Genomic DNA, 24,323 nt, shown 5'->3' with positions numbered 1-24,323 from the left:
AAAGGTGGACAAATATTGTTCGAGAAAACTAAATTCTTACGTTCAAAGACAGATATCAAGAGACAGAACAAAATATGGTACAATTGACAGAGTCCCTTTGTTGTAACCAAGGTTGAAGTTTACAGAACACAACTTTTATTGCTTCACTTTATGATATTTACACAAATAACAGAAATTTATCTTGAAGCAAAAAGGAATATTGAATCTTGAGAAAAGTCTGTCTTTATACAATATGTACAGGTTTGCAGTCTTTATATACACTTCTATCTTGAAAAGATAGTCTTTGTGAATTGACACTTTGATAGTCGAGAACTATCTGGCACACTAACATAAATGTTCATGAGAGTCCTTGTTTGTTGAAGTGCCTGAATTCCTAAAAAGCAAGTTCAATTGATTGAAGAAATTCCACCTAGCGAAACTAAGGGAGCTTGCATAATTTAGGGAATGAAAATGGCTTGTAAAAGAATTACGGAACATAGGCAGCGGAAACAGGTAAGGGAGCGGTGACCAGAGGTGAAACCTCGTACTGCCAGAAATTCAGTCCACCTGGTCGAAGCACATTTTCAAGAGGAGTAGCCTCCGTGCTCGACGTAGGGTGTATTCTGGAGCTGGACACCGGGGCAAGTGGGCGAGTAAGCTGACAGGGAGCTCCTATTTATAGTACACTCGATGGTCAGGCACGCGCACTGAGGGCTGCGCGTCGAAGCTGGCAGAATGATACACAGGCGCGCGTGCAGCTGGCTGGCTGAGCGAGAAGAGAGCGCCGGACATACAACACCCTTACTTTAAATACCTCGAAGAATTTATTGAACCCATAGGCCTTGAAAAGATCTCACAACAAATTGGTCTCTTAAAAATTAAAAGGGCATTAGGGTTAGTCCTAACCATTTACAACAAGAAATCCATGTCAAGACATACAAAAAAATCGGCATTACAGCAGTCATAAAACAACAGTCCTTTACGCAAGTGAAACATTGGCACTCAACAGAAAACAAGAACCTGATGAAATCAAAAAAGAAGAGAGGAAGGTAATTAGGAAAATCGTAGGAGCAAGATACCCCCAAGACGGTTACAGGTTACAATCAGTCAAAACAACAGAAAAGTTCTCAAACATCGAAATTTACAATAGGAAAAGACGAATGAAATTCTTCGGCCATCTGACTAGATTACCAGAAAATCGATTGACAAAAAGGATAATAGATTATGTAACCTCACTTAAGAACTCAACACCTTCGCTTAATGAACTTCGAAAGGGCCTCAAAAACGCAGAGATAAGTTCAACGGTCATCCTAGAAAGAGACATCTTTAGGCCGACGCTTTAGGCACAAAGTAAACATTTGGGAAGCTAAATCAGAGCAACCACAACAAAAACAGTACGGACCAAAGAACGTAAATAAGACTTCTCGGAAAGAATGAAAACCTATTGAACAACAAGAAGAACCCGCAAAAGAATTGATTGAGTTATTTGCTTAACGTTTTCCAATATTGGGAGAATTCGCTACTACTACTACTACTACTACTACTACTACTACTACTACTACTAATAATAATAATAATAATAATAATAATAATAATAATAATAATAATAATAATAATAATAATAATAATAATAACGAGAGGAATCTTTGAATTATTCAGAAAGAGCAAGGCAGGGCTGAAATGGTTTCAAGATGTGAGGTTGGACTTGACGAAGATGGGGGTTCCGGAAGATTATATCATGGACAGATATAAATTTAGACAAGACATCCAAACGTTCCGTGGTTTCCAGGAGGCTGGGGAAACGCTAGTGAGGAAAGGGAGGTCTTGTATGGAAGACCAGAAGAAGGAAGTTTAGTTATTTTTCTTTCAGTTTCCTTTACGTCGCGCCGACGCACATAGGTCTTATGGCGACGATGGGTAGGGAATGGCTAGGAATGGGAAGAAAGCGGCCGTGGCCTTAATTAATGTACAGCCCTAGCACTTGAGTGGTATGAAAATGGGAAACCACGGAAAATCATCTTCACGGCTGCCGACAGTGGGGTTCGTACCCACTATATCCCGGATGAGAGCTCACAGCTGCGCGGCCTTATCCGTACGGCCAATTCGCCCGGTGAAGAATGAAGTTGGAGAAAGGATACAAAGATATTGGCAGAGAATGAAGACAGAGAAGGCTAAAATTATTTCAAAGATTGTCAATGTGGCCCACAGACGGCCGAAACGAAAATGTATGAAATAATAATAATGAGAGAATATCCAAGAGACAGCGAATCTAACCGATCGGCCTGCTAATCAGTTCACACAAAACAATGACAACGATTTTTTTTTGCTATGTTGTATTGCTAACAAGCAGGTTACATGGTTATATCTGGTACTACTACTACTACTACTACTACTACTAAACGTTTTCATTCCTTCCCTGAAGGGGTAGGCGGGCCTCCTAGACGGTGACGCCGTCTCTCAGGCCGGGAGATGTGGTACGGTGAAGGAGAAGGTGAGGGGGTGGGCGGCCGTGGCCTATACTACAAACTGTCCCGGCATTCGCCTTAGTGCAGGAGAATGGAAAACCACGGAAAACGATTCTCAGGACAGCCGACGGGTGGCGCCAGGCGTGAATTCCAGCTCTGTGCCCCTGTCCCGTCTCCCGAATGCAGAGGCGTAGAGCCACCTCTCCTCTGCTCGGTTGGCCGGTCAGAGTACAGAACTGTTGGACCGCGTACAAGCCGTGGCCTCTTAAGGGACGAAACCCACTCTGCATCCACCGACGATCTGGTATTATCAGCGAAACGTTTACTCTTTAGTGACACTTCGTTTTACGGGGGTAAGTAGTAAGAAGGGAGCTACTGTACAAAGGTTCCGGTATACTGCCAACTAAATGGAAATGAAATGCGAATTGAATCGTCGTTTCCCTGTATGAGTTCTAGGTTGTTCCTGTGATGTACTTAGATTTTCCTCACTCATGTTGAAGCTTAACCTATATTTTGACTTTGCTGTGTAAATAACAACAGTATTTAAAGTGTTGCAATTATACCGCCAGATGTCTCACGGCGATGCATACTTGATTCATATTTTTTGTGTCAGAGGTTGCCAATGCGAATCTCGAAGATAACTGAGGGCTACCGATTCAGCACTAGGGAGCCGAAGTATCACTAAAAGTTTCGCGGATAGTATTGTTATCTGTCCGTAACCCGCTCGTCTCATTGGCCTTCCACGTGGACGATGTCCTGCAGGATTGAAATGAAGAGCCTCTTTTGCCTTTTGTCTTGGCGGATTTTCTTTCACTTTCTCTACTATCGGGGCCACGCCTAGGCTTTGTCACATGGCCACGTCGCCAAACACAGAAAGCTAAGATAAGCTAGACCATGCTAAGCAATGCCAAGTTATGTTGTGCTATGTCACGAATAAAAAGCAAAGCCATATAAACTATACTACGCAGCCGTTTAAAGATGGCGCATTGATTGAAGAGGAGACATTTTTTTATTCGCCGCTGTCGTGAAGGATGGAGAAAGAGAAAGAAACGGAAATAGAAGAAGAGTCTGTATACGTGAAATTGGAAGGAGAGTAATTCGTGGTGAATTCCATCATTTCATTCAAGCATTCCAAGGAAGTGATGAAGAATTAAAAATTACGTTCGTCGAATCAGGAACAGTTCTCTATTGCTGAGGATGATATTTAAAAAAAAATGACTATGTAATACACAAGTTATAGAATGCAGGTAAAAATGTATGTAAACGCAATAAATGATACGTTCAATCAGTTTCAACAATTTCATTTATTTCTTGCCAAGAGTTATCTTTCATGGTCCTTTTCTCTTCAATTAATCTTTCTTCCTTTCGTCTGCCTTCCATGATAATTCATATAATAGGTACTCTATTGAACATAGATGATCTGTGAAATTTAGCTTGGCATGTATCGTCACTATTTAGAAGCAATGATCATCCAGTTTCTTACCCACAAAGGACCTTTCATTTCATCGGCGTGTTGTCTCGATCTAGACTGCCTAGCGAGTTCAAGAAACATTGAATGTAGGTATTAATTAGGGAAAGCCTGCCTATAGTAGATAACGCTGATGGGAATACTTTTTCTGAATTTCCATAAGATGACGTATTCTTTTATTTCTGCCTTGTGTGGTTAACTTGCGAGTGCTGCTTCTAAGTATATTCCACCCACGAAGTCGCGTGACAATTTCCATGCAGTAATTTTGAGATAAATATTTAAGCCCACCTTGTGGCCATGGTCTGACACCGTCGTTAGCCGGTTCGAGTCCCCTTGGTCGAAAAAAATGTCACCATCAGAATGCTGGCCGACAGGGTAAGGGAGGTAGTGGGATAAAATGTCTAATCACTAGATTGCGTGTCAAAAGCCTGGATTAAATTCTAAACCTCTCCCTAGTGTCCACATGGAGTGAGGGTATATGACGCTGTTGATGGTGATTCTTCCGTCGGATAGAGACGTTAAGCTTTAGCAGACCCCCTGGTGTTAGGCCTATTCGATAGAACTAGGCTATGTGCCGGCACTGGGATTCACCTTCTCCTTTCCTACTATCATATATCACATCAGTAATTTCATCTCGGAGGAGCTTGACGTTAGGAAGGATATCCAGTTATAAAATCCCACCATGACAGATTAATCTCACCTCACCACATACCCGACCCCATAGAGAAACGGAACAACGGTTGGACAAACAAACAAACAAACAAACAAACAAATAATTTTGACATAGGATAAATATGCCTTATGGCTGGGGCTCATCCGAAAATGTGTGTGACGGAAGTGTAACCATAGCAACCGTGCAGGCTGTGATGCAAGGTATTGCTACCTAGCAACCGTACAGGCTATGTCTTGTGGCCGGTGGTCATCTGAAATTAGCAGCCGTTGATGGATGGCAATGACCGAGAGACATATTTATGATCATTTGATTTTTCGCATCTATGACAGCGCTATTGAGGATTACCCAACACACATCCTACTTACCGATGTCGATTAAAATAATAATGTCTACTCTGCAATACGCTGCCATCGTGCCAATTTGCTTGAGAACATTTTCCGGTAGGGCGCAGGCTTAGAACCGGCACGGACAGTGATTATTGAATTCACTATTTTCGTTTTAAGTCTATATCTCAGGGACGTCTGTTTTCATATTATTGAGCATGTTAAATGCGATTTCATTCGTAATAATTTCCGCCATAAAATCAGTCATCCGTCAAAGCAATTATCTTCCCGCCGTCTACATTGAAATTCAATCAGTTTTGAGGGAATTTCCGACAAGTTGCCACTACCTAGGACTGATGTTAGAAGAGAACAAAAATTGTCCAATGGAAGATGGATTGTCGTATTCGAAGGCCAGTCCTTGTTTCTGTAGCAAGAAGTATCCGCCGTCAGCTGTGTGTAGGACCTGCAGTTCATACTATGAATAACAACCTTATTGGCTTAATGGCTCTTCAAATCAAAACTCACTGGGCGAGTTAGCGGTGCCGTTAGGGGCGCACAGCTGTGAGCTTGCATCCGGGAGATAGAGGGTTTGAATCCCACTGTCGGCAGACCTGAAGATTGTTTTTGGTCGTTTCCTATTCTGTACCTTAATTAGCGCCATGGCCGATTCCTTCCCACTCCTAGGCCTCTCCTATCCCATCGTCGCCATAAGACCTCTCTGTGTGGGTGCGACGTAAAGCAAATTGTAGAATTGGTAATAGTTGAGGTGAGAATGGTAGCCCCAAGGACTGGAACAGTAATAGTGTGAAGCCCCGTCTCTGGTGTGGTGGGGGAAGTCGCAGTCGGCTCGGACAAGCTAAAAGCCTGCCTGTTCTGCATGTAGCCGTCTCAGTGCAGCGGACTACAACCAGCTGTTACCAGGTAGGTCACACCGTACTCAGTTATCTGCTGTAGCAATATTATTATTGGGAGCGCTATCTACTATAGTATTATTATTACCTGTCATATTCTCAGATTTGCTATCACAGTAGGCCCAATCGTCTTATTCAGTTCCCAAATTTACGCTTCCCTATCGAAAAATTTATACTAAGGTAGGCTATGTAATAAGCAGATTTGGAAGTCGCATAATATGTTTGAACTGTGAGCTCATCGTTGTTCGTGAATTAAACAACGAAAATGTATTCGCAATTTGAACGTAAATACGTGAAGTTATGTTAGATTAAAATATTTTTAAATAGCACATTTCTTTCTCTGGAATCTATGTTTTATTTAATTTAGCCCGCCTGGTGGCCATAATGGTTAACGCGTGAAGTCTATACGGTTTGACAACGTGGTTAGGCGGTTCGAGATCCATTGCTAAAGAAAATGTTCATCAGAATGTTGGACGGCAGGGTACGAGAGGTGGTGTCATACAATTTACCGGGCAAGTTGATCGTGCGGTTAGGGGCGCACAGCTGTGAGCTTCCATCCGGGAGATAGTGGGTTCGAACCTCAGTGTCGGCAAGGCTGAAGATGGTTTTCCGTGGTTTCCAATTTCTACACCAGGCAAATGCTGGGGCTGTACCGTACTTGAGGCCACGTCTGCTTCCTTCTCACTTCTAGCCCTTTCCTATTCCATCGTCGCCACAAGAGCTATCTGTGTCGGTGCGACGTAAACCAACCACTTGGGGCAAATATTCGTTTATAGGAAAAGGAGTTAGGGATTGCAGTAATTTACTAAGGGAGATGTTCGATAAATTTCCAAATTCTTTGCAATTATGTAAGAAAAGACTAAGTAAAAAGCAGATAGGGAATCTGCCACCTCCCTAAATGCAGATCATTGGTGATTTATTGATGATCCATGGGTGTGAGTTGGCTGCCCAGTTGCACCTCCTCTGACTGCATTTCCCCGATGCTTGAAGAAACAAGCTTAAGGCAGTGTTATTACAAGACTTCGTAAAGTCATGATCATAAACTGTTCGTTCTACGATGGCGAAATCTTTATGTCACTTCTGACCGCAAAGCGGCGGTGTCAAGTTTACGATCGGCTGGGCACACCGCCTTTGTCCTCTTTATTCTTATGCATTTCTAGCTCGATATTTCTTATGTATTTCGCGTAGGATAGAAAAGGAGAAACATAAATAAAAATGCAGGTATTATCTAAAAAATCATTATTCTTTTTCTTTCATTTTGGCCGACTATGTCCCACATTAATTCGAATTCAGCTTCATCTGTTTCTGGGCTTTAACACTCTGCAGTCTCCTCCTCTCTTCTGTCCACGGCGCTTCAGTACGGGACCTAAAACTTCTTAGTGTCCTTGATCATCGACTAGTAAGCATCTGTGTTGCTGATTTCCGTTCCTTTTGTTTCCATTTCGTCCAGGTCCTTCTTCACCTCCTGATACCAGCGCACTGTAGTTTTCCTGGTCTCAAAAATCGTATTCAGTCTTCCCGGGTTCATTCTGTAGATATGGCTCTCCTCTTCCGGATGGTATCTGAGATATAATTCTTCGTTTCCTTTCTTTCTGTATGATCCATCCTCTGTTCTTTGGGGTCCTAGTATCTTCCTCACAATCTTTTTCTCCGCTAGTTGCAACTTCTGCTGCATATAAAGCCTTCGGGCGGAGTTTTGTATTGATCAAGATAGTCTTCTTGTTGTAAGTGTTCATAGTTAGTGTATATGCCAAGTTCATCTTGTTGATTCTCGATAAGAGTGTCTCTCTTTCCCAGATATTTGAATTTGTCCCCTTCCTGAATCCTTTCTCTCTCTACTGGCATCCATCTGGGTGCTGCTTTGATGTTGGTCATATCAACATGAACATCAGGGAAAAAACTTATATTATCGTGTACACACAAAATTTCTCATAACGAAAAATAATGTTTATGTTATGAATTCAGATCTAGGACTGTTGGGAATGCAATATTCAATAAAACTTAGCCAAGAAGCCAAACTCCTTCCCATCTTCTCCAGTTTTCACATCCCTTACTCACCTCTTTTCTCCATCACATCTGCCCAACCCACCCGCATCTTTTGGCCAGAGAGAGGGCGTAACCGTCTAGGTGGCCCGCCCCGCATCTTCGGGGTGGGCAATGAAAACTTGTTCAGCCAGTCCGCGCTTGTTATTATTTCAGATTTCGCGATGATTATGAAGTTCCTGGTCAATGCCCTTGGAGAGACTCTTCGAGAACACAAATTATTATAAGCGGTCACTACATTGCACCTGACCTCCTCGTGTTAGCTTGGCTTAGTGCCCAGTAAGGAGGAACACCTTGTTTCATTACGGCATAAAGTACCTACTTATTGTCCATTAGCGGCTTATGATGTTCCCTACAAGACAATGGACTGCTCGAGTTGCGCTCTTTGCAGTGAGAACAAGTTCAGTGTTCTCTTCACTGACATTAGCACAACCACGGAGACTGTCGCATTCCTGTTAAGAATCACGACACTGTCATGCTGTGAACAGCCCATGTAACAACCTACCATGTTTAATTGTTGTAACGTGGATAGTTACCGTCGCACTGTCTTGTTTCTCTATTTTGAAACTTCGTCCCGGGATTACATGTAAGTCAACAAACGATATATTTTCGTGGAACGCTGTTACTCATACATTCGAAAAGTGATACATCCAAGCAGGTATTATTTTTCTTTTCGCTATTTGCTTTGCGTCGCACCAACGCAGGCAGACATGGTATTATGGCAACTATGGGACATGAGTGGCGAGGAAGCGTCGTGGCCTTAATTAACGTGGAATCCAAACATTTTCCTGGTATGAAAATGGAAAACCACCGACAACCATCTTCAAGGCTGCCAAAAGTAGGGTTAGAACCCACATTTTCCCGAAAGTATGCTAACAGGTGGTTGTTCGTAGTAATTATTGTTTTAAGAGGAAGTACAACTGGGCAACCATCCTCTATAGAACAGAGGGAAAAACTGGAAGGAATTCAACACTTCGAAAAATGAAGATGTCGGCCAAAGGAAGACAAAGGCCACGAAGGGCGTGAAAATGAAAGATTCAAATGGTCTCGGAAAAGAACAAGAGTTGACCAAGCGAGGTCCGATAGGATAGATGAAAGTGAGGAGCCTGACAAAGTAAGAAGCAATGCCAGGACTCAGCTAAGGTCCCTGTGGTCACCAACCCACACTCCCTAATTAAGAGTTCCTGGAGCCCCTTTTGGTTGCCTTTCACGACGGAAGGAGATACCGTGGATGTTATTCTACCGCCCCCACCAACAGGGGGTGATCCAAGAAGAGCAAAACGCCAGTCTTCGATAAGGGATCAATCAATCAATCAATCAATCAATCAATCAATCAATCAATCAATCAATCAATCAATCAATCAATCAATCAATCAATTACTACTGTTCTGCATTTAGGGCAGGCACCCAGGTGGCAGATTCACTACCTGTTGTTTTTCTAGCCCTTTCTTGAATAATTTCAAAGCAATTGGAAATTTATTGAACATCCCCCTTGGTAAGTTATTCCAATCCCTAATTCCGCAATATTAGCCCCAATTTGTCCTCTTGAATTCCAACTTTATCTTGATATTGTACTTTTAAAAACGCCACCGGGCGAGTTGGCCGTGCGGTTAGGGTCGCGCAGCTGTGAGCTCGCATCCGGGAGATAGTGGGTTCGAATCCCACTGTCGGCAGCCCTGAATATGGTTTTCCATTTTCACACCAGGCAAATGCTGGGGCTGTGCCTTAATTAAGGCCACGGCCGCTTCCTTCCCACTCCTAGCCCTTCGTCGCCATAAGACCTATCTGTGTCGGTGCGACGTAAAGCAAATAGAAAAAAATTTAAAATGCACTCAAACTTATTCGTCTACTGATGTCCTCCCACGCCATCTCTCCACTGACAGCTCGGAACATACCACTTAGTCGAGCAGCTCGTCTTCTTTCTCCCAAGTCTTCCCAGCTCAAACATTGCAATATTTGTGTAACGCTACTCTTTTGTCGGACCTCGAATTATTGACAGTGTTGCAAGGCTTTTCCATTCGGCAAGGGTTGACACAACATTCCCCACAGCGATCGCCAACATCAGAGGTACGTCATATAGTAATTTGAAGACAAGAAGAAGAAGAAGAAGAAGAAGAAGAAGAAGGAGGAGGAGGACTCCTTCCTATTCTCTATATTCCTGATTGTGAGTTCATTCGTGTATGTATTCCTAATTGAATGGGTTTTATTTTCGAGTTCATCGACTGTCAGTCCAGTAGTGCATTCGACCGCAGTCATTTAAAATAACATCGTTAAAATCCCATAAACACGTCTGGATTGCGTTCATGTCGAGACATTTCACTATTTCTTCACGTCCCCACTTCATAAGTAAAGGATCAAAACGTTCTTATAACCTCAAAATTAGCAGTTTAGTTTCACGAAGTAGCCGCAAATTGCTAGTGTCGTAACTGCAATTCCCGCATGCGCATTCGTGTAAAATCCAGTTGCGAAACCTAGTGTCGTGTAAACTAACCTTCCTGGCGTCTGGTGATCAAACAGTTCGTACCTAACTACACATTTATTAATTGCAATGTTACAAAGTGATAAATGTTTTAAAAGAAGACAATCTGCAATAAATTATTATAGGTGATTTTATTTTTAAGCATTAAATGCAATTCCCTTAGCTAATCCTAAGACCATTAACAGTTAGAAACATAGCGGCTGTCTGAATTGTTCTTGTTGTTATTTGTTTTTGTTTTTTAACAATTGGCTTTACGTCGCACCGACACAGATAGGTCTTATGGCGACGATGGGCTAGGAGTGGGAAGGAAGCGGCCGTGGCCTTAATTAAGGCACAGCCCCAGCATTTGCCTGGTGTGAAAATGGGAAACCACCTTCAGGACTGCCGACAATGGGGTTTTTACTACCTCTGTATGTATATGTAAGGTATTGATCGTGAATAAATGTTTTTAAAATAAAATATAAAATAAAAACCCACTATCTCCTGGATGAAAGCTCATAGCTGCGCGCCCCTAACCGCACAGCCAACTATTTCAATCCAATTTCTAAACTGTAGTTTTTTCTTTAAAGTTTATTTATATATTTATTTTGTCCTTTTTGTCCTCGACGTTATTAACAGTTATATAGTCTAGGACAACATGTATCTTACTCTCCCTAAGTTGTATTAGTGCTTAATTTTGTGTCATCATTCTTCATAGTGTTATTGCAACATACATATTGAATGAATTAAAGAATTATTGAATAACTATATGACCGAGCTCGATAGCTGCAGTCACCTAAGTGCGGCCAGTATCCAGTATTCTACCGCCCCCACCCACAGGGATTTGAAGTGAGGTCCGTAAAGTTAGCCATCATTTAACATAGTTGAATTCCATCCGAACTTTGATCCGAGAGAGCTTTTACAAAAAGTAATAATGGCAAAAAACGACGCAAGGCCTAGGTGAGTTGTGTGACCGCGATTCACTGCACCTCACTGATTGGAATGTCAGCCGGCCATGGAACTCATTACAGATTAATATCCTTTTTACGAGCTTCTTGGGACTTTACGGTCGTAAGGAAATACTTCTCGCAGAATAAAGCTATTTGATTATCCTGTTTATCTGTCTGAACAAGGGAGAAAACATCTCAAAGAATGGCGCTACTGCTAAGCAACAGCCAAAATTAAAGGGGGGCCGGGCGAAACTCCCCTTTCGGGAGGAAAGTAATTATTGTTTTAAGATGAAGTACATTGCACAACCATCCTCTGTTAACACTAATCAGAGGGTAAAACACTAGAAGGGATCCGATACTTCGAATAATGAAGGCATCCGCAACAGATAGGAAAAGCTATGAAGGGCTCTCTAGGCCTTACAAACCTAATGTTGTCGAAGTCGGAAGACAACAATAATTAACCAAGGGAGGTCGAATAGGAAGAATTAAAGTGAGGAAACTGGCACAAGCAAAGGGAAACATGTCAGACTCAGACGTCCTGTAATTACCAATCCACTCTTCCAAGACTCCTTTTAGTGGACTATTAGGACAGGCAGGAGATATCGTGACTGTATCCTACCTTCCCAATCCACAGGGAGAAGGAGGAGCCTGTCATAACTAAGCAGAAACAATGCCATGCTCAGCTAAAACCCCATGTTCACAAATTTACATGTGTCATGAAAAAACCGATAAACACCTTTCTGTTTAATTTTGGGTTCAGGTATTCTTTCTTCTTCGAGATCTCGCGCCATTTAAACACTGTCTCGCAATTTATTTGTAAATAGGCCTATATTTCAACAGCAACATCAAGAATAAGAATACTTCGACGTCACATCCTCTATAAAATATCGTACTTCCAACTGAAGAAATTAAACCTCATCGCATATAAGGCATAGTTTGCTTAAATTTGGATTATTTGACAACTTTTGGTTGCATAGCGGAATATACCGGAATTCTGTCAACATGTAACAACATTTCATGTTGTTCTGGTCTTACGACGCGGTATGTCTCTTCTTACCCCATAGCTATTATAACACTGATGGTCTGGTGTTGATGAGTTTCGAGAGAAACGAACAGGCTGAGGTAAGCACACGGAAGTTTTATATAATATCACGGCCACATTCACTAGGATGACGTCGCGCTGGTACGACCAGTTACGTGGGCCATGAATACGTAGTCTATTAATATGTATTTAATGGCTAGAGGGAACAAGGAGAATGGTCATTTGAGGGATATTAGGACTAAATGTCGATAGCTTGTTAATTAGTCGCTGAGGAGTTCTTTTTGACGAGACAAATTGTATAAAACCAGGCTGCACACACTCTTACCTTAGTGTAACTAACTTACTCATGAACTCACATTGAGTATGGCTTTTGTAGCATGTTTCGTTATTGTTTGAAGCTCCTGTTAAGCAGTTTGCACTTTTCTATATACAAATAGTTATTTGAACATGCATTTTGCATTCATTTTCACTATTCTTGTATTATGTATGGTTAAGTTTTGTTGTATTTTTCATTATTTTTAAAACTGATCGAATTTATGTATTTCTCCTTGGATGAGCTATCTGTCCTTTGTACAACAGAAGTATTTTCATACCTGCAGGACAGTATGAAGTGTAACTTAGCTGTCGTTACAGGACAGGTACTGTATTCTCCTTGAAGATACCGGGACCTTTGTACTGCTGCTGTTTAACCCTTGCCGTTAACGAGTATTTGTGGATAATCGTTCCAGTGGTAATCGTTAACCAAAAATAACAGCTAAGCACATTCCTAGTTCGATATTCCTTTAAGAAGACGACCACTCTAAAAACCAAACCAAACCCCATGGCGAAGGGCCATGGCCTACCAAGCGACCGCTGCTCAGCCCGAAGACCTGCAGATGACGAAATGTCGTGTGGTCAGCACGACGAATCCTCTCGGCCGTTGTTCTTGGCCTTCTGAACTTGGGTCGCCACCTCGTACTCAGATAGCTCCCCCCCCCCCCCGTGCGTGGGGGCGGTAGAATAACACCCGCAGTATCCCCTGCCTGTCGTAAGAGGCGACTGAAAGGGGCCCAGGGGTTCTCAACTTGAGAGCGTGGATTGGCGACCACGGAACCCTTAGCTGGGTCCTGGCATTGCTTCCACTTACTTGTGCCAGGCTCCTCGCTTTCATCTATCTTATCCGACCTCCCTTGGTTAACTCTTGTTCTTTTCCAACCCCGACTGTATTAGAGCACTCGAGGCCTAGGGAGTCTTTCATTTGAACGCCCTTCACGGCCCTTGCCTTCCTTTGCCTTCATTTTTCGAAGTGTCGGACCCCTTCCATTTTTCTCTCTGATTAGTGTTATATAGAGGATGGTTGCCCAGTTTACTTCCTCTTAAAACAATAATCATCACCACCACCACCAATCATATAGCTCCTCAATTATAATCACGTAGGCTGGGTGGTATTCGAACAAGCCCTGCGATCCAGGTAAAAAAACCCTGACCGGCCGGAAATCGAATCCGGGTAAGAGGCAGGCACGCTTCTCCTACACCGCGGAGACGGCCAGATTACCCTCTAAAAGACCAAATTTTAGTTATTCATCATCTGGTCGACTTGAAGAGATTTTGCTGCATTTTGCTTCATGTCCGCCAAGTTTACGATACAAAAGAGAGTGACAGACGAATGGACACTGGCCTCCTGCAATTCTATCGTACTTTCCGCACAACCACGTGAATGTTCTAAACCATGTAGCTAGAGTCCGGTTTCAGCACAGGAACACGATCTGTGAACTGAACTGCAAGTTAACCAAAAGCCTCGCACATCGGGAGTTTAGATCAGTGGATATCAGCATCATTTATCATCATTGTAGATCTGAATGACCTCTCCCGAGGCAATGAACTCCAAACAGAGTTATTGTGACACACTCACAATTGTTGCTGATAGTTCTGCACGAACCTGTCTTGTCCCTCTGCTCGCTGCCATCTTTGTTTTATCAAGCTGATACTTCGTAACACAAATATCTACCTTTCCTCACTGGACTGACTCGTGTATTCCAGAAACCCCTTATCTACAGTTTACCATGTTTCTAGGAAACCTAAAACAAACTATCCTAGCTCGAGAATAATTGTTTTTAACCTATTAAAAACCACTCTTTTGGAGCAAGAAGTTTCAAACACTGTACTGGACAATGCGATTTTTCGTACTCTACAAAAATGTTTTCAGATTTTTAACAAAGAGGGTTTCTGTAGCAAACTGTTTTTCCACGCTTAGCTGTCATGTTTAAGGGAGGGCGAATAATTTTTGTAACAAATTAAAAGTTTCTTTTTCTCTGTATTTTACAGCTGTACAAAGTACATGCTGCACGTATACAACAAAAGTAAGAAACTTACAAAACCTAACACAGAAAACTACTTTAGGTAGAGAGCATATTCTTGTACAAATACAAACATAAATAACAGCTCTTGAACCAACAAAACTTAGTACTGAAAACTGAGGTCGATTTATATTTTAAATTACTGCGTACGAAGAACATTTTCGAAAACTTTCGGAACTTAGAGTACGGATGTTAATAGTGAGGACTCTGAAGGGCTATTCATATTCTACTTCAGAGTCTGGATAGACAGTCAACAACTTCAATATCTCACTGCTGAAATGTTCAGATTCTCTGAGGTATTCTGGTACATTCTTCAAGTTTTTGTTATTTACAGGGAACTTTCTACCAGGATTATTCAAAGCTACCAATCTGATTGCTGTACGAATTTTAGTGCAGAAAGAGTATTTGTTACGGCAACTGAGGAATTTCTGCATTATTTCAAAGTAATAGTGAAGGTTAGCATAATGGATTCCTGTGCTAAACGATACGATCATCTACATAGAAGCAGACTATTTTGTGAATGGCGTTTTAGCAATAAACGATTCGATTATATCCGTTTTTCAGTTCCGTTGGGCTTCATGGTAACTTTAAAGATACAGTATATTATTTTTAACACTAGCATGCATAACTCACCAACAAAAGCGAAAATGAAAATTCCGGCTTCGAGGTGAATTCGGACCCCCTTCCATCTATCTACGTTCAAAATTTCAGATCTCTGCGTGCTGTAGATTTTCCTGGTCATCGCGCAAAGACACACAGACAGACAAACACTTCCTTTTATTATTATAGATTGCAGGGTTTTATTTACAATACTTTGACGTTACGATGACGTTTGCAGCCTACGGTTCCTAGTCAGTGGCTAATCGTGTCCAAGGTCTTTGAATAATGGTGTCGATTTACTATCGTTGTGCTGGCTACGACAAATTTGATGCCCTGAATACATTTCCGAGGTCATGTAATACTGAGCCATGGCTGACGAGTTAGACAGGTTATGGCGCGTGAGTCGCCTTCTTTTATGACGTCACACTAAGTCTGACAATTGACAATGAAGATAAAGTTGATCCATGTTTATACAAGAACCCGACACCCAAACTGCCTTGTTTCCAAGGGTACAATATGAAGTCTATGTGACGTTACTTGTAGGTGCTCATTTCTTGCCGGTATCACAGTATTCTGATATTATTTTCTTACAGCCGAATATCATGGCAATGCATATAAACTCAGTCACTATCAATCACTACTGATCTGCATGTAGGGCAGTCGCCCAGGTGGCCGATTCCCTACCTGTTGTTTTCCTAGCCTTTTCTTAAATGATTTCAAAGAATTTGGAAATTTATTGAATATCTCGCTTGGTAAGCTATTCCAATCCCTAACTCCCCTACCTATAAACGAATATCTGCCCCAATTTTTTCACTTTAATTCCAGCTTTATCTTCATATTGTGATCTTTCCCACTTTTAAAGACACCACTCAAACTTATTCGTCTACTGATGTTATTCCAATGACAGCTCGGAACATACAACTTAGCCGAGCAGCTCGTCTTCTTTCTCGCAAGTCTTCCCAGCCCAGACTTTGAAACATTATTTTGTGTAACGCTACTCTTTAGTCAGAAATTACCCAGAAAAAATCGAGCGCTTTTCTTTGGATTTTTCCAGTTTTTTAATCAAGTAATCCTGATGAGGATCCCATACACTGGAAACATACTCTACTTGGGGTCTTACCAGAGACTTATTTATTATTCTATACAGAATAACATATCTGCAAATAGCTTTATCTCTGATTCTACTTCTTTCCTCATATCATTTATATATATATATAAGAAAATATAAAGGTCCAATAATACTGCCTTGAGGAATTCCCCTCGTAATTATTACACGGTCAGATAAAAGCTTCGCCTACTCTAATTCTCTGAGTTCTATTTTCTAGAAATATAGCCACTCATTCAGTCACTCTTTAGTCTAGTCCAATTACACTCATTTTTGCCAGTAGTCTCCCATGATCCACCCTATCAAATGCTTTAGACATGTCAATCGCGATACAGTCCATTTGACCTCCTGAATCCAAGATATCTGCTATATCTTGCTGGAATCCTACAAGTTGAGCTTCAGTGGAATAACCTTTCCTAAACCAAAACTGCCTTCTATCGCACCAGTTATTAATTTCGCAAACATGTCTAATATAATCAGAAAGAATGCTTTCCAAAAGCTTTCATGCAATGCATGTCAAATTTACTGGCTGTAATTTTCAGCTTTATGTCTATCACCCTTTCCTTTATACACAGGGGCCACTATAGCAACTCTCCATTCATTTGGCATAACTCCTTCATGCAAACAATAATCAAATAAGTACTTCAGATATGGTACTATATCCCAACCCATGGTCTTTAGTATATTCCCCGAAACCTTATCAATTCCAGCCGCTTTTCTAGTTTTCAACTTTTGTATCTTATTGTAAAAGCCATTGTTATCAAATGTAAATTTTAATACTTCTTTCATATCAGTCACCTCCTATCTTGACATTATCCTTATAACCTACAATGTTTACATACTGCTGACTGAATACGTCTTCCTTTTGAAGATCCCCACATACACACTCGCCCTTGTTCATTAAGGATTCCTGGAATATCCTTCCTGGAACCTGTTTCTGCCTTAAAGTACCTATAAAATGTACCTAGAAATAAATCTGATCGAAGTTATTTTAAAATACAAATTCTATGTCGTCATACATTCAGTTTATTCACGCCAATAATTATATTATTAAGATAAACTGCCGTAATTGTCATGAAGGGTTTATAAGTTGTCGATTTACTGAGAGCGCAGGAATGGTTTAAAACGACTGATCTTGACCCCCGTACATACAGTAGAAGGAAAACAACCAGTAAATCTTATAAGATGAGTTGCTAGTTTTATAATAATTTTAAAAATGACCATTGAAAAATACTATTACAGCTGCCACTCTGAGTATTCAGTTTTTGTATTGTATAGGTTATGTGTCATGATGATACCGTATGTCTTCCTCGAAAAATTCCTTACAAGCAGGCATTTTGTTGCTGGGGTAAACAATCGTGCAATGTATCCGATAGGCCTACATTAATGTTTAAATTCGTCGGTCACCTCGTGATCTAGGCCAAGTTAGAAGGCTGTGGGTCCTCGACCGTCTTATCCCGCTGCTGTTTCACCGGTGTTTCACAGAGCAAGATTTATATAAGAGCTTTGTAAATCTCGACGCAACTAAACCAACAGCTTATTCAAACAGGATGGCGTGTCTACTTTTTTTTTTTTTTTTTTTTCCACTGTAGTTGCCATTACAGTAGTAAAAGCTCAGAAAATCCGTCAAGGTCGTGATGTGCCGATAAGCTGACGGTGTGATGAGATCTGTCGACTGCATGCGACACGCTCTGGCCTTCAGCGTTAACGGCTGCCATTTTCCAATTTCCTTTCATCACTCTTTATTGTGTCAATTGCCAGTGTGATGGACCAAGAATCGAAACTTGAAACTCTTTGTCAGCCCATCAGTTTCGTCCGGAATTAAAGGTTGGTTACTCTTCAGGATTAAGTAACAAGAAGAGGCTACAGCAGGGTTACCAGATGTCTGCTCTTCCTGTCCTCCAGCCATTTAACAATGTGCCAAAATGTCCGCTGTTTTAGAATACATGACTGTTGAAGACAGAACATTTCATGGCACATTATTTATTCAAATTCACAGGGAAGATTTGTCAATTTTATATATTTAGGTTGGTACTCTTGTCCCCTACAGCCCGTCTGGTGACAGTATCGTTAAGGCGAGTCTATATGATCTGAGACCGTGGTTAGCCGGTTGCTGTTTGCCGGCAGGGTAGGAGAGGTGATGGTATACAATTTCTAATCACTAGCTTGTGATAGTACATATATCACACCCCGAATTATATGTAGAAGAGATATTATTGTCAGTATTCGATTTGTATTATTATTATTATTATTATTATTATTTCATTTGTATATTTTGCCATTTATATTGGTAAGCTGGAAGATATCCACATATGTAGGTATGAGTAATTTGTTTTGCACGAGTGGGAAAACCTTGCTTTAATAACTCTGGTAATTTGAATGAGTCATCTGGCTACCCCAGTGTCTGTTGTGATGTACTTGTGTCAGGAAATTCCATTTACTCATGTATATATCCCAGCCTGATGAGATAAGCTTGTTGTTGTACCAGGAAAGTTTGGTGATTCATGAAAACTCCCCAGAGTTTGTTATTGTCTTGGGAGGAAGAAGTAGTTCAGGGCTTGGTCTTGATTTGAGATCACTCATGATTGGCTGGCAAGCACCAATCCAGACGTCTCATCTGAAAGGAGGGGGATGTTGATGTCTATAAAGGTTGATGATACGGCGGCAACCTGAACATTATAAGTGACATTGTATAGGAGATTGTATGAGAAACATTGTAAGGGTGATTGTGAAGGTGATTGTATAGGAACGAGAAGGAAGATAACTACAACTACAACTGACGGACTGTACGGGAAGGAAGTGGTGCTGAGACACGGTACTGGATTGACATGGCTGCAATGGACTGGACTTCAAACGTTCGTGGAGCGTAGTCGTGTTATGTTTGTGGAAAGTGGTTGATTGTGGAGAGTGCTTGCGCCTTAAGTATTGTAGCACTTGTGGCGGCCTAGCATTATATGTTGGTGAAAGCTATCTCAGACTTTCCATAAATTTATATGTTGAGGATCGACAGACGTGTGTATCTATCTTTACAACAAGTGTTAAAATATGTGAACACAGTAGTACAAGGTACAGTATCTGTGTGAAGTGATAACTGCCGATTATGAGAATCGGTAAGTCGAATTGATATAGAGACAGTGAAGGGTATTTATCTTCATACATGTACATTGTTCATCGGACTATCTGCAAATGGTAGCTTAGTTCTCGCTTTCGTTTTCCCACGATTTTCATTATTATTGTTGTTGTTGTTGTTGCAAATATGGAGTCTTCCAGCAATATTTTATGTGTGTATTATATGTATAATGTTGTATGTTGATGAGGTGCTCATGCACGGAATTTGTTCAGAATATAGTTAGCTATTTTAGAATCAGTGTTATTGATAAACCTAGGTGCAGTTCCTACCTAATTAGTCGTTTTCAGGAGGTTGGGTAAGGCCTGCAGCAGATGTACCAGTACGCAGCATTATGTACACGCCCTGGGATATAAAGTCTATCATGCTCTTATCTAAATTCGAGGGATCCATTCTGGTGAACTCTGGCGCCCATACTACGGACATTTCGGTTAATAATGCTTATTAATTTCATTAAGTTTTTGAGTAATTATATTTTTATATTATTATTTATATTTATTTTTTTATCATCAAAAAAATAGTTACAATTGGCTTCCCAACGTGTGGCTGAATGATTGGTACATCTGTTAGGCTTATAAGCGTAGGTGCACTTGTCAGGTGTGGTTGGAATTCTGCAAACTATGTCAGTGAAGTGTTTTATATGTACGTGATATGTAAGTTGGAGTATGAAGAAATGTTGTAGCGAGTCGAGTATTATAAAACTGAGAAGTAGAGAGGTTGTTAAAGTTGTTGGTACTATGAATCAGGATAAGAGAAGTCAAAAGAATTCCACCACATTGAGTTTATCTAATTTAAGTGAGAATAGCGAAATGGCTGATAGTAGGAAAGATCAATTGACAACGATAGGTGAGGAACCGAGTAACCCGTCTCAAACTCAGAATGTAGGGGATCAAGACGAGTCTTCAATGCTCAGTATGCTTAAATCGCTACTTGATAGTCAGAGTAAAGAGTTGAAGAGTGAATTGAATTCCTTAAGTAATGAAATATGCAGTATTAACAGTAAAATCGATAATAATAATGTTGAATTGTCCAGTAAAATCGATAATAATAATGTTGAATTGTCCAGTAAAATCGATAATAATAATGTTGAATTGTCCAGTAAAATTGATAATAATAGTGTTGAATTGTCTAGCAAGATTGATAGTCAGAGTAAAGAGTTGAAGAGTGAATTGAGTTTTTTAAGTAATGAAATATACAGTATTAATAGTGAATTAAATTCAGTTAGTACGGAATTGTCCAGTAAGATTGAGAATCAAAGTAAGGAGTTAAATTCAGTGAGTGTTGAATTATCTAGTAAAATTGATAGTTTAAGTAGTGCTGTGAATGGTAGAATAGATGAATTAAACCAGAAGTTTGACCATCAAAGCAGGGAAATTCAGGAAGTCAATAATAAGGTAGAATCTCAACGCTTGGAATTGACTGAGAAAATCGAATGTCGATTTAATGTAGTTAGGAAGGAATTTGTTGAAAACAGCAAGGAATGTGATAAAAGAATAAAAATAGTGGAAGATAAAGTCGAAGAAATAGATAGAATTAAAACCAGCCAGTATGTTTTAGCGAAGCGAATAGATGAAAAGACTGAGAAATTGGAGAAAGACCTCAAGTCAGTAGAAGGAAATGCCAGAATGGTAGTTGAAGAAGGAATTAAAGCATGTCATGTAAAGTTAAGGCAGGAGATCAGTCAAATCCAAGTAGGTAGCAATATATGTAATAGGTACGTATCTTGTACGAAGGACTCTGAATTACCCAAGTTTAATGGCCGGCAGTTTAATCCGATGGAATTCTTGAAAACGGTGGAGAAACGGTTTTCTAAGAATCTTGACGATGGTTTGATTGATTGGAGTATGGTTGATGAGATGTTGGATGTTGCATTTGTTGGAGAAGCGAGATCTTGGTTTCAAGTTTATAGACAGGGTATTTCGAGTTTGGAGGAATTTAGGGAGAAATTTAGTTCTAAATTTTGGAGTGATGCTATTCAGGGAAGGGAAAGAGATCGCGTGCTATTTGGCAAATATAGACCTCAGGAAGGTGTATCTATGACGGAATATTTCTTGGCGCATGTTCTGATCAGCCAGAATATTGAAGGTCTAGCATCGGAGAGAGATACAGTCCGCCAGATGTTGAGGCATTTTCCTGAGAAGGTCGGATTAGCTGCATGTATGCAGAATATTGTTACGATTAAAGAATTAGAGCAGCTGTTAGAGAGGTTTGATGCTTTGGAAGGGCAGGGGAGGACTAGGCAAAGTGAAGGTAGGAATTACGGAGATAATGGGAGACAAGGTAATCAGGTAGCGGGAGATAGGAATAATCAGAATTTCAGTCATTCTAGGCAAGGGAATCAGGGTGGTAATTCCGGAAGGGGAAACAGACACTCTAACCAAGGAGGTAATCACCAGGAATATTATGGCAGTAGACCTAATCAAGGGGAATCAGAAAGTAGGGGGCGTACGGATCAAAGACCTCCAGATCAAGTGCCGAGACATGATAATAGTGAACAGTCCACGTCAAGTAATTTAAACCGGAATCGGACTTCTTAGTTGGGTCAGATAGGCAGTCCGATACCGAAATTCCTATTCACGCGATGAAACAGGTAAGTTACGAGGTAGACGTGAAAGAGGAATTATTGTATGACCATGTGTTTTGTGTTCAGGGAGATTTTGAGAATAGGGGGCGTGATGAAGGTAAGAAAGCTGTGTCGGATATCTTACTTTGTGCTAGTGGTGATGGTAATAGCGGTGTTGCGATCGATAATCTTGTGGAAGTTTCTGAAATTGAAAGTGAAGTTTTTTGTGAAGTTGATGAAGGTTGTTTTGTGAGTGAAGAGTTTTTACGGAGTATACATCATGAGGATGTTTGTGTTAATTTAAGTGTACGTGAGGAGAGTAAAGTTAGGTCCATTATGTGTGAAAATGGTGACTTTGAGATTAATGAAACTTCTGATAAGAGAGTCGAAAGTAGCAGTGTTGTTGGCATGAAAGTGGTGCAAGTAGTAGCTGATATGGAAGGTGGTGAAGATGACTTGATTGTTGGGTCATTATGTAGTAATGACAGCAATTTCAAAGTGTATTATGGTAAGAATTTCTGTAATAGAGTGAACGTGAGTGAGAATGGAAGTGTGCGTGAGATGAAAGAAAGTCTATCCAAGCGTGTGTGTAATGTTTTATTTAAGTCTGAGACTTGTGTGAATGATTTGAATGACGTGCTGAGTGATATCGATGTGGAATGTGTGAAAAAGTATGTGATCTGTTTGTCTGCATTAATTATGGTTTTGTGGAAGAGTAAACGTAGTGAGATTCCCGCGCATTTCAGAAATTGGGATTTCTTTGTTATGAATGTCTTGAATGAAAGTTTGTATGATTCTTGTGTGACTGGATGGTATGAATGTTTGTGTGTGAGATAGAGTGGATTCTAGACGTAGTTAGTTCTTATTGCGGTACGCATTCCTCGCTTATCGATGCCAATGTTAAGTTTATGTACAGTTTTTTTCATTATATCAGGGTCCGTATTCTGTGGACAGTAGAATAGGCAAGTGTGCTTATAGGCTCCTAACCGCTGAAAATAAGGTCCTTGGGACATTTAATATCTATAGCCTTCGCAGATATAAGAGATAGGATCTGCACCTTGGATGTATATATTATCATTTATGAATTATGTGTACAGTAGTAAGAAGGGATTGTATTCAATGGTATATGAAACAATCGGAGTTGTGTGTATATAGCCATATTATTATTATTATTATTGTTTGGACAAATTGTATTTCGTGTGTGCGAATACAATGCAGTAGACGCAATGTATATATCATTATTACAGTAAATTAAGAGTTCAGTTATATAATTTATGAAGTTCTGTTTTATGGTGAATCATAATATATGATATCATCGATTCACCAAGGGGGCGTTATGTGATAGTACATATATCACACCCCGAATTATATGTAGAAGTTAGAGATATTATTGTCAGTATTCGATTTGTATTATTATTATTATTATTATTATTATTATTATTATTATTATTATTATTATTATTATTTCATTTGTATATTTTGCCATTTATATTGGTAAGCTGGAAGATATCCACATATGTAGGTATGAGTAATTTGTTTTGCACGAGTGGGAAAACCTTGCTTTAATAACTCTGGTAATTTGAATGAGTCATCTGGCTACCCCAGTGTCTGTTGTGATGTACTTGTGTCAGGAAATTCCATTTACTCATGTATATATCCCAGCCTGATGAGATAAGCTTGTTGTTGTACCAGGAAAGTTTGGTGATTCATGAAAACTCCCCAGAGTTTGTTATTGTCTTGGGAGGAAGAAGTAGTTCAGGGCTTGGTCTTGATTTGAGATCACTCATGATTGGCTGGCAAGCACCAATCCAGACGTCTCATCTGAAAGGAGGGGGATGTTGATGTCTATAAAGGTTGATGATACGGCGGCAACCTGAACATTATAAGTGACATTGTATAGGAGATTGTATGAGAAACATTGTAAGGGTGATTGTGAAGGTGATTGTATAGGAACGAGAAGGAAGATAACTACAACTACAACTGACGGACTGTACGGGAAGGAAGTGGTGCTGAGACACGGTACTGGATTGACATGGCTGCAATGGACTGGACTTCAAACGTTCGTGGAGCGTAGTCGTGTTATGTTTGTGGAAAGTGGTTGATTGTGGAGAGTGCTTGCGCCTTAAGTATTGTAGCACTTGTGGCGGCCTAGCATTATATGTTGGTGAAAGCTATCTCAGACTTTCCATAAATTTATATGTTGAGGATCGACAGACGTGTGTATCTATCTTTACAACAAGTGTTAAAATATGTGAACACAGTAGTACAAGGTACAGTATC

At 40.4% G+C, this 24,323-nt stretch overlaps 1 protein-coding gene across 1 annotated transcript in view; it reads left to right on the top strand.

The window, feature by feature from the left end:
- The first annotated feature begins 5,811 nt into the window (after nt 1–5,811).
- Nucleotides 5,812–24,323, top strand: part of LOC136885643 (alkaline phosphatase 4) — a 40,476-nt gene continuing 21,964 nt past the window's right edge. The window contains exon 1 of the mRNA XM_067158338.2: nt 5,812–5,829. The gene's annotated coding sequence lies outside the window, so the exon portion shown is untranslated. The remainder of the gene's footprint in view (nt 5,830–24,323) is intronic.

Source organism: Anabrus simplex, chromosome 14, assembly GCF_040414725.1.
Source record: "Anabrus simplex isolate iqAnaSimp1 chromosome 14, ASM4041472v1, whole genome shotgun sequence".
Classification (NCBI taxonomy): Eukaryota; Metazoa; Arthropoda; class Insecta; order Orthoptera; family Tettigoniidae; genus Anabrus; species Anabrus simplex.
This window is presented reverse-complemented; position numbering and strand designations above follow the sequence as displayed.